The following is a 12,682-nucleotide window of genomic DNA, read 5'->3' on the forward strand; positions in this document are numbered from 1 at the left end:
AGTTCAGGGTTAGACACGTTGAAACTTGAAGTTTATTCGATTATGGTTGGGGTATACTATGGACTTGATGTTGATTATGCATCATTATTATGGGAAGAATTTGAGACTTTTATTTCTCATTCCAAAATAGCATTAGGTGTTTTGAGTGCTATGTTTTGGGGGTTGATACTAAGGGAAGTATATATTTAGGAAAATATATTGTTTCCTAATGATGTTGATACAATAGAGTTTCCACCACTGTTGCTTCCGAAGATCATACTGGATGATGTTACAATATTTCCATTTATTGCTAGGATTTCTGATACGATGGTCAAATTAGTTAATCCTATGCATCAGTTACTAATTCAATACCAAGCTTCAATGGATTCTACCTCATCTTGTATTTTTCCACCAAAGGCTAAATCTAAGGGTGTTGAAGGTACATCGAAAGCATCTAAGGGTCAGAAGAAAAAGAAATAAGAAGAAAAGCCAAAAGAAGTACATGAATAAGTGGTTATAGAGACTGTGCCCACAAAGACTGGTAAAGGGGTACTCAAACGAACTAAGATATCTGCTAAGAAAACTTCTGATTCTGAAACCGTGGAACCCATGGAAGAGCCTTTTTTCGAAACTATTGAGCCAATAGTTGAGACAGTTCCCATGGAGAATCTTGTTCCAAGTACAGCTACAATTACACAAGAAGGTGAACCAGCTATGAAAAAGATTGGTTCAAAAAGAATTAAAAAAAATATATAGTTTACACGAAGAGGAGTTGTGATTCGAGAGCTTACGTCTCCAAGTTCTCCCGCAACATGAAAGATAAGTGCTTTTGATATGGTTCAAAAATTCAAGAGGCGAAAGCAAAATCATGTTGAGAATAAGAAAGTGGATGTAGTTGTCGAATCAGATCATGTCAGTGATGATACAAATACGATAATTAGAGTTTCATTTCATGTGTTACCATGAAGGGATACCTCTGTCAATTCGATTTTTGAGGAGACAAGTAATCTTCATGTCAATGAAAACGTTCTGAGACGCGTGTAAACATCAATTCTATTGCACAACAAACTAGACAATACCTGAGCAGACAAAAGTCATACAAGGAAACTTAGACATACAACACTTTTTCTACATAGGGAATTTATTGTAATCGTTATCACATGTATGTAAGAACAAAGAACATATAGGTACTTCATTAAACTCATCACATGATATTTATTTTAAAGACCATGGTTTTTACTTGTGGTTTTAAAATTTTAGGTTGAGGGGTGAAGAGTGTTAAAAACGGTGTTTGAATCAAACAATCATGTTTATATGAAAAGAACACAAAGATGTAAATATAATCTGTTTGGCTCAAATTGATATTTGGAAGAGTACAGAGGTCTCTGAGTACAAGTGAATAAGAGAAGTGTAAGATTGATACTCTAGACCTATGTAATTACCCTATTTCTAGGGTACGTTAGATATACAAAAAATACAAGGACATGACATTGCATATTGAAAGTCTAAGTTTCCTTGTAAATAGCTTAGTTAACCAAAGTACACAACTTTGTTACTTACAGACACAAAACTAAAGATATAGCTTTCGACACTCATTACAACTTTCGACTTTACAATCTCACCCTTAGTGAGAATAGTCTAATCTCCATATACCAAAGAATGATCTTTCTGATCTCTGTTTTATCTTCATTATCATTCTTTCTGTAGTTATTAATATGGATTAACAAATTCATAAAATGAGAGTTTGTGTATCTCTTAATAGCATTCACTTGGAACAAAATTTTGGTCAGCTTGCCCTTCTTGTTCTTTCCTTGAAAAATTACGCCAAAAAGGATGATGAATAATTTCACTGTCTTCAAACTTATCAATATTCATCCTTCCCTTCAACAATGGTTGGGGCACTTTTGAAGTCTTATTAATGGCCAAGGTAAGATCTATATCAGTAATAGCCAAATACTCATAATAGCTATCAAGAAATGCCTTTGCATGACCAAATCCAATAACGAGTGCATTTCTGTTTGTCTCTGCCTTTTTCAATATGTCAACATTACTCAACATCTTTGATAAAGTGATGAGATCATTTAAATTCATCAAAGGAAATATGAAATTGTGAATTCGAACACCACATTATTTGCCCTTACGACAACATAAAGAAAGTTTTGCAACAATCCTTCGAACAATACATCAGGAATTATCGTCGTTACTTTCACTATCTTCACCAATAACCATACTACATATTTGCACGAAAACAAATCTTCCATCTTTTATATTCATCTTTATCATTTAAGTTGTCAATAATATTGAACTAAGATGACGTGAACAACATGTGATTGATTAAGAAATCAAGTTAATTGAATTCTAAGTTCTCTACGTCATAGCTTTTCTTTGTCTTTTTCATAAAGTCATCATTTTTACCAAGAAAAACAATTTCAATCGTTTCGTAACACCATTGCTTGTTAGGATCACCTTTGTTTACACCTGGTGGATCATTCGCTCTTTGTCTCAAAATGTTGTTAATTTGCCTTTTTCTTTCAATCTAGATTGCTTGTAACCTTTTTTTGCTCTTCAGTTTGTTCAACTTGAATATTTTTCCCTTTGTCTGTGGGATCAACATTTGAGGTTGTTTTGACTAGGGAAGGAAATGAACCTCCGTCTCCTTCATTAATAGAAATCCATTTTGTTTAGACCTTCGACTAATCAAAATTCCATGTTGTTTATGATGTGATTACCAACACCTCTATCCCCCCTTGTGAAATGTGCGTAAAACGTTAAGCATTGGTGGGTAGTCGAAGTACAAATTCAAGAACAGAGCTAACTAAGCCTTGATACTTAACTCACTATTCGAAACCATAGTAGAAATGGACCCTTAAGAAATAGAAGATTGATTTGAAAGATTTCAATAATGTCTTTTTAAAGTCAGATAAAAATTCTTCAACTTTCTTAAACACCTTGGCATCCTTCTCAGACTTAACTTTTAGATCTTGTGAATCATCTTTGTTGAAAGTAGTGATAAGCTGGATTAGAAGAGTTGTTGCTTCAGTTATAACATCAACCTTTTTATGCAGCAAATTGTAATTATCATCTAACTTCTTAACCTCTTTAGCTACCAAGTTTCGAAGCTCATTAACATGATGCTTAAGAGAAGCCTTTGTATCAGACACTTGTTTCTGCAAAATTTCATGACTTTCTTTAGCCACATCATGAAGTTTCGAAAGTTCATGAACAAAATTTCTTGATTGAGTGTCCATCTTGTCTTCATATCTTTTATCAACATTTTCAATAAAAGTTTTCAATCGAAACTCTTGAGACTTCAAAAGATATTCCACTTCAACACCACTAACTGAATTCTTGCTTCCAGTGTCAGACAAAAATTGAAGTATCGAATTCATCTTAGAGTTTAGAATCTTTAATTGCTTACCCGACATGATCAAATCATCGGGTAAATCTTCTTCATCAAGATTGAATCACAATTCAGAAATGGAAACCACGTCATCATCTTCATCTACTTTAACTTCAGTACCGGTTTTCTCATTATTTGTCAATTGAGAAGATAAAAGTGTAGCTATGGGTTCTTGCATTATACCAACAAAAGTTAAATAAATTATAGTAGTAGACAATGGTGGAGTAGTTAATGTAGATGGTGCAGAAGATGGTTGTGGTGGAGGAACAATAACATCTAGTTCTTCAAAGTATTTACCCTTTTTTCCCTTAGTGTCTGATTATTTGCAAAGTGGCCCTTTATGGCATTTTCGTATTTTTGGAGGCAACATTAGTACGCTGGGTGTACCTAGTCTCGCGTGAGTATGATGAGCGTATGCTAGTATGCAGGGCATATATGGCTTGAATTAAATATTAATATTTAGGATTTATGCACTATTTTAAACACCCTATAGCCCTAAAACCCTTCCTCTTATTTGCCCCCATCCCTCATTTTGAACCCCTTTAAAACCCTAACCCACTTTGACCATTTTTGAGCTTTTGAGTGAGTTGTGGGCATTCTTGTTTGTAAAGGAAGATCATCATATATGTGTTTTTCTCTCAAGCCCTTGGATCCAACATTTTCTCTTCATTATGCACCATTTGGAGGTATAAAGCTCCAACCTTGATTCATGTTTCTTTAGAACTTGGTTAAGCTTAGATTTTTATATGTTTTCTCCCATAACCCAGGACTTTGTGAGTATGAGGTACTCTAGAGCCTTTAAGTTGTCCTTTTAGAAATTTTAGGGTATTTTAATTCATAATAATGCAATCTTAGATCTTGGTTTGTCCTCATGCAAGAGTTATGGTGTAGCAAATCATATTATGAGTTAAGTTTTTAGTGTTGGGCTCTTTATAGGCTTGCAAAGGCATAAAGATTACAACTTTATGGCCTTAGAGGTCTTAATAAGCTCATATATGAAGTTTGGATGTGAGGTCTTAAGGTATTAATACCATAATTGGAGTTTTGACTTAGGTTGCATACGTCAGGCGTAAAATCATGTACGATGCACGTACTACACCTCGACCCCGATTTCCCACTTGCATCAGTTGTTGTACGGGGATCGTACAAGGTGGTACGCAGGGTGTACAACCTAATTGTAATGCCCCGTTCCTAAGAGTACCTAATTGTGAGTCCCCGGGATTTAAGAGAAGTGGTATTTTGATCATCTTGTGGGAAAAGTGGATTAATGAGGGCCAAGTATGAAGTTTGGGGACTCGCCGAGTACGCCCAGCGTAAGCTGGGATTACGCCCAGCGTAAGGCGTATATGGACGCGGGTGCAAGGCTGAGTACGCCCAGCGTACTCTCAGAGTTCTAATTTAGGGTCAGCCACTATATAAGGAACATGTTGGTACATTCCCTAGCCTCCATAAGCTCTCCCTTAACCTTAGAGACCCTAGAAAACCCGTATTCCCTCCATTGTTGGGTGTGTTTGGCCTTGGAAAGCTCTTTTTGGCAAAGAAAAGCTAGAAGAAGAAAGGAGAAGTTGTTAAGGAAGGAAAGGAACGATTGGAGCTTGTAGATCTGAAGAGATATCATCCTTTGGAGCTTATTTGAGGTATAAAGCTTCTTGCTTGCCATTTATTTTGCATAGATCTAAGTGTTGTGAAGTTTTAGCATCTTTCTTGTCCCAAAGTTCTCATCTTGATTCATGTTTTGTGTTGGCCGAGATTATCTATCCTTTGAGACCTTTGGAGAGGTCTTGAGTGAGAAAAATGAGGTCCCAAGGGTTGTAGTTGTTCCATGTGTGAGATATATAGGTCTTAATGGATTAAGACCTTAGATTAAGAACTTTTGGACGTCCCAAGTGATAAAGTTTGAGACTTTATGAGTCTTAGGCGTATTTAGCCTAGGGATCTCAAGTTTGGGCTTAAGAGCTTAAGCCATTAAGAGGTTATAAGGACTTAATGAGTAGTAAAGTTACGCCCCGCGTAGCGGGTCAGGGTCCCGATCCTCAGCTGCGATTTAGTGTGTACGCCCCGCGTACCAAGGAGGGTACGCCCAGCGTACTCCCCCTGATTGGACCTTAATATTGGGCCTTAGAGTTTGGGTCGTTTGTGGGTAGTTGGTTTATGGGCCAAATCTGGAAATTATGGATAGAGTGTTTTGGGACCAATTATTGTTACGGACCTTGGATCTAGGCCCATTTGAGGTGGGCCCAATTTGGTAAATTGGGCCAATATTGGACTTTGTATAAGATTTGGACTTTGGCCTTGGCCCGATAAGTGGATTTATGCTTGGCCTAATGTTTATTTTGTTGATGGCTAGTTCAGGATTTGCGGTGAGTTGGTGATTCGAGAACCTGCTCTTCAGTTCAGAGTTTCGGCAGTGCGAGGTGAGTTATCCTCACTATATCGACAGGGTCTAAGGCACCAAGGCCGACCCTTTATCGGATTGAGATCCGGGTATTTGTTGTTATGTTATTGCTTTGATATGTTTGCATCCTGGTAGCTAGGATGGTATATGTTAGAGACCTGGTTAAGGTCGGTTCCCTGATATGTAGGGTGATGCTATGCTAGCGACCGGTTAGGTCGGTATCCTAGTTAGGATGATGATATGTTATGTGATATGTTTGATCGACTTGTTGACTGTGAATTCTTATATGATTGTATGTTTATGTGCACATGGTTCTTTGGACTGGAGTTGGATTGAGGCGGGTCCTGCTTTGTACTGTAGGCCAAGATACCCAGGGCGGACCGGTTGTCCCAAAGGCCCAGCGAGCGGTCCAGATAGGCTGTAGGCCCCAAGAGGGCGGACCAGACGTTCCGAGGCTCGAAGAGTGGACCAGGCCGACTGAAGGCCTGGTGCGGGCGAACCAGTCATACTGTAGACTCAGAGAGTGGACCAGGTGGGTTGTAGGCCCGATACGGGCGGACCAATCACACTATAGACTCGATTTATATGGCTAGACTCGGAGGGTGGACCAGGTGGACTGTTGGCCGGTGCAGCGGACCAGTCTCACAGTAGACCCGAAGTGCATGGTTGTTTTGTGTTCTGTTATGTTATGTATGCTATGTATGATATGGGCCGGAAGGCATTATGATTTGGACCGGAAGGTCGTAGCCTGGAAGGGCGTATGTGTGGTTGGTATATTGGGGATATCTCACTAAGCTTTCGGGCTTACAGTTGTGGTTTAATGTTTTTCAGGTTCTTTAGGAGACCGTGGCAAGGCGAAGGCATGATCGTACCGCTCCTCATGTTTATGTTATGATGTGATTCTGGGAATACTCTAAATAAATTGTATTGAAAACCTTTTTGTAATAATTTAATGAAATCGGATTGTTTTTGAAAAGTTTAAATTGGTTGAAAATTTTCGGTCGTTACACAATTGCAGCTTTTAGGCCATTCTTTTTAGGCTTAGGACTATTCGGTGTTGGGCTTTTAGGTTGGGCCGAATGGGAAGGGAAAAATGACTTTTTTGCCCCTAATTAGGATATTGGGATTATTGGACCATTTATTATGGTTTTAAAAACCCAGATTATTGATTATGGTTATTTTTGGGATTTAATTAGTGCGAGGAGTTGTATTAGTAGCAGCTCGAGTGTGTGGCTCATTTATCTTCTTTTGGAGATAAGTCTCCTCACTAGATCCATGGGTCGAAGGTACTAATGTCGGCTCATCACTTTGTTGTGTAGAATACTAATTGTCTCTGTTATATTGCATGAAATACCATGATCTAGCCCCTTGCAATTGCATGAAAGACCATGATCTGGCCGGTGGCAATTATATGAAAGACTAGGATCTGGCCCTGGAATTTGTATGAAAGAATGGGATTTGGCCCTCGACATTGTAAGGAAAGACCATGATTTGGCCCATGGCAGAAAGTAACCATAAGACTATGATTCGGTCCAAAGGATTCGTTATGTTGTGTATCGTATGTGGTACTTTGGGGAACTCACTAAGCTCTGTGCTTACAGTTTTGTTTATGGTTTCAGGTACTTCTGGTTCTAAAGGGAAGGGCTTGGCGTGACGGCACAACATCATCCCCTCATGATTTTTGCATTCTGAATAATAGTACTCTGATGTTTTAAATATTATAATTGGGTTTTTGATTTTGAACAATTTGCGACTGTAGTGGTAGTAGTGGTTTCAAAAGTCTTTATCCGTTCATCCATATTGACATTTATGTGCTTATGAGATAATTTCATAGTGATGTCTAGAGTTTTGTCCTCCTCCAAATTGGACTAAGTATTTGAAGAAAGTTTCGATATATATACATATTGACATTTGTATGTCTAAGTTTCTCTAACAGGCCAACTAACTGAAAGTGATTATGCTATGGCATAAAAGTTAGGTTTGGTCCTTATGTATGATTAAGTTATGGCCAGCTAACTAAAAGTGATTATGCTATGGCACAGAGGGAGTGGGAACCTCTTCTTCTTTGGTGCTATGTTTTCTCCTTTTAAGAGTCTGATATTCTATTCAAAGTTCAAACACAACTGTTATTTAGTAAACCGAGATTTGCCAAATGAAAGTTTTAGATTCAGACCTTGAGTTGTTGTTGATATGCGAGTGTTATTTCTATCTACTACATTGCTTTTTGGAGCAACTTGAAAACCAAGTGAAAAGAAGGCCTCCGGCTGTAGCTTCACATAATGGGTAATTAACCAAATTGCAATAGAGAGGATTCGTGATGCAAGAAGGAAATTTGGCAATTGTTTTAGCTGGAAATATTTTAGAAAACCAGCCCCCCTAATATAATAAATAAAAAAAACAACATCAAGATTAATATAACATTCCCAAGATCATCTATATGCCATAATCAGTTAAAGATTATTTTATAGCATCAAGAAAAGGATAATCATACCAGTAACGACTTTGAATAGAATTGTACACCAAAGGAATCCTTACTTTACACCAAGGCCTTAATTTATCCGGATTATTTCCATCACAGAAACTGTGATATCCATATGCTTGAAATCCAACAAATGGAACAAAAAACAAATAAGCGACGCATAATTACATATATGAGAACCTTAATTGGCAGCTGCATAGACAATAAAATATTATTAGCCATAGGAAAGAGTAGAAATGTGATGAAATAAAATAAATGTTATTTAGAATGAGCTTACATATGCACTCTTTTAAAGAAATACAACATCATAAGCTCGATGAATGGTCTGGAAACCAATATAGCATGCATTAAGAACCCAATTTGATCTTGACAATACAGAGAAAGCAAGTGAGGATAGTGCTAAAAGATTTGCACCTGAAATTAAGAAGTAGATTCCTCCGATTGATAATACTGCATATAAACTTTCAGAGTATCTATAAAAGCAAAAAAGTAGTTTAGATCACAATCATGGGTGTGAGAAGTGTATATAAATAAAAAGGAGAAGAGTAATACATGGATGAAAAGAATATAGATGTTGGATGGAAGCAAAACAAGATTGATGCTCTCAATGAAGCCTCTGAGTCCTTGAGAATAATAACAGAAAGCCTTTAGCGACCGAAAACAAGAAAACAGTCAGGAAATGTTTAATGACTACAAGACTAATAACAACTTGGGGTCCTTTTATATGAGTTCCAGGAAAGAAGTCAACAACATAAGAAACACTAGTGTTGTATGAGGATGCAAAAGCAATTCACCAATGAAAACTACCTATATTATGAACATCGTTTTGAAATAGGACGTGCTCATAAATGGTGACATCAGATTGAATCAGCAGTCAAACGTTTGCAAAAATACGAATTAAATCTTACCGAAGGGGGTCTCATGAATGGCGACTTCAAATGTTGAAGAGGGCGGCGCTCATAGACGGAGGTGATAGAGGAATAGGGCGTCACTGAGGAGGTGAGATTTTTCCCTTCTTCTTCAATCGATCCCCAAATAAAGGGAAAAACACGAGTATGTTCTTTTTGAACATTGTGTTTTACCTGTTGAAGATTAACGATAGTGGCTGATGGTGTTCAGTGGCGATGGTGGATCTGTGGTGGCTGATAGTGTTAGTCGACGAACTGGCAAGCTCCAGCCTCTTATCTACTTTAATCGTCGACATCGGCTGGTAGGGTTAATAAAGAAGAACGATGTGTGAATTAAAATTGATTTTCCATTTAAAGAGGTTATTAATTTATTTAACCATTATCATAAATAATTATAGCTAACATTACCAAATTACCCTTTTGTAATGATTGGCCCACAATCATTCCTATATCCACACATAATTTAATTAGAATACATAAACCTATCTTTCTCTCTCTCTCTCTCTCTCTCTCTCTCTCTCTATATATATATATATATATATATATATATATATATATATATATATATATATATATATATAGTTAAGTTCAATTGAGAAAAATAAAAAAAAAAATTGAGAACTAAAGAATCATTCTCAGCCAATTATTTATTTTTGCTGCAAAACCTTCTGGCGTACCGGGTCAACGGAGGATGGGTAATATTCATATATGAATATAAATGGAAATGTATTCATATATGAATATACCACATCTCTCTGCCGCCAACCACCACCACCACAACCTCCACAAAGAATCGCCGCCTCCACCACCACCCACCGCCGCCACTGTATTCATATATGAATAATCACTTCCGTTATGGTTATTCATATATGAATATACGTATTCATATATGAATACGATGTGTTTCGTCGGTCCGGTATGCTTGAGTACTTAAGCGGCAAATTCAAAATGAATGGTCTAAATTCATTCCCTAGTTCTAAATTTTTTTTTTTCAATTGAACCCTTATATATATATATATATATATATATATATATATATATATATATATATATATATATATATATATATATATATATATATATATATATATATATATATATATATATATATATATATCTTAATTTGTAGTGTTTTCTAAAAAACTTTGATATGTGACAAAAAACGTTTTATTGCTTTCATCTTTTTAAATGATTGTTGAGGTCCTTTTTCATTATGTGTAATTTGAAACAGTCAAATTTAACTTTTCATTGAATACAGAACTATTTTTCTATTAAAGGAACTTGAAAATTCTTATTCAAAGTTTTCCGAATTTTGTCGTGTTTAAGTTATTAATGATAAGGTCTAAGTTACGACAAAATGTGATGTCTTTCGAGGTCATTATTTTGCTCATATTTCAAACTTTCGGGAATAAATCATGCTTTTACAGTGTTGTCTAAAATCGGGTTGTTTCTTACATCGTCTATACATAATCTTCAAATTTTTTTAGGGTTAGGACGATTCATTTATATGATTTTTAATATCGCTTATATTGGTTTTATCTCTAATATCATTATAACATCTTATTAATACTTATAATATATAAATAAAAAGATAATATCTTTGAGACCCTATAATATATATTTTAACTGATTTAATCTTTAATGTTATGGCTTAAAACGAATTCTCCTTCATTGCCAATAATATGGTTTAAATATTCAAACGTGTCTCAGCTCCATTATTAAAAGGTAACCCGAGATAAGCTTTTGCCTAGTCATCAAGGAGAATCCAACATCATCTAAAAATCTTTGCAAGCTCATTAGTGGAACATGTCATGCCAGTGTCTCTCATTAATAGATCATGCCTAGTCATTAAGGGAGACTGCTACCACCATAATATGTCACCAATACAAGTCTCGATTTCGACTACCCCTGGGAATCTATACTCAGAAACAACATCTCATACAACTTTAAACCCTAAATCGATGCTTAAAAACCAAAAACCAACACAATCTCATTCCCCGATCTGTAAATGCAGGTTTCAGAATCTGAAAATCAAAAAAATGGAAATGATTTTATCCCCAATTATTTTTATTTTTTATTACATTCACTTGCATTGTTTGTAGGTTTTTCTCTTTAACACACATCCCCATATTTTTGAAAAGAAAACCCTAGAAACATGGTGATGGAGAAATGGAAACAAAGACGATATTGAAGGAGAGATTGCACCGGTAGCGGAGACAATGATGATGAAAAGATGACAATAGCTAGAGACGATAGCGACAATAGAGATGCCGGTGATGGTTAGAATCGATCACGACACCGCTTCTCCAAGAAGGCTATCTATATTTGATCGCATGAAGGTTCAGAAAGAGAGTTTATAGCCATGTCATCTATTTATTTTACTTGTGAAATCGAACAAAAAGTTTAGTATATTTTTTAGGTCAACATAACTTTATGTTCCAAAACTACTAATTACAAAAACTATTATTATATGATTAATAAATTAAAATAAAAGGTTTATTAATGTATTATGAAAATAATATATCAAATAGAAAAATTATTATTTAATTAATAATTAATTAGAAATCAATTAGAATTAATTTTGGGATTAATAAATTAATTAAAAGTACATGGTCAACAGTGTAATTGTTCAATAGTTGAACAAAAGGCTTCAGAACCTTCAAACTCTATAGACGGACGGTTTCAAAGAGGATATTATAGGGTTTCTAAAATATCTCATGTGTATATATAAGGAATGAGATAAATACTAGATCTGAAATATTAATTTAAAATTCAAATCAGGATTATCTAGGGTTTCCTTGTACCGATATATAAAGACCCTTAGGCCTCCTAAATCTCTACAATTCCATCTCCTCAAGGGATAGCCTAAATTCTACTATCCCCTCTCCCCTCTCTATAGTCCTCCTACTTGCAAGCTTGGGTGTAAACCATTATAGGCACATCGGTGCTTGCTTCCAAGAGATCTACAAGTGAGGTAATTCTTACTATTTACTATAATAACAACAAGGTATGTAAACCTAAAACTTTGATGGTTTTCAAAATATGCTTAGGGTTTCTTATTTGATGTTCATAGTTATAGGTTCAATAGTGAAAACGTAGATCCTTAGGTTGCATTTGAACTTAAGAGTTTTAAGTTTATTTGTTTTACCTAAATCCTATCAGTGGTATCAGAGCGTTTGCTTTGTTTTCAATTAAATTACTATAATTGTTGAATTTGATCAATTAAGGTTTATACAAATTAAACCCTAAAAGCCAAGAATTTCGACTAGAGTTAGGGTTTTTTTGAAACTCTACCCCCTTACTCTTGGATTTTCAAAATTTAAGGTTAGGGTTTTAAAACCCTAGCCTTCCTCCCTAAGTTTTCTAAAATGGTTAGCTTGTTAGGGTTTCCTATTTTTTTGTCAAATTGTTAGTTTAATTTGATTAAAAAGGATAATTATAAAATTGAATAACTCCTACACCCTAATTTTCGAAAATTAGAGGGTTAAGATTAAGATCAAATTATTTGAATAATTTAATTA

General features: G+C 35.5%; 1 pseudogene; it reads right to left on the reverse strand.

Annotated features, from left to right (window-relative positions):
* Positions 1 to 3,443: 3,443 nt before the first annotated feature.
* Positions 3,444 to 9,995, reverse strand: LOC111897999 (uncharacterized; annotated as a pseudogene).
* Between the last annotated feature and the right edge of the window lie 2,687 nt (positions 9,996 to 12,682).

This window comes from Lactuca sativa, chromosome 9 (assembly GCF_002870075.4).
Source record: "Lactuca sativa cultivar Salinas chromosome 9, Lsat_Salinas_v11, whole genome shotgun sequence".
NCBI classification, from domain to species: domain Eukaryota; kingdom Viridiplantae; phylum Streptophyta; class Magnoliopsida; order Asterales; family Asteraceae; genus Lactuca; species Lactuca sativa.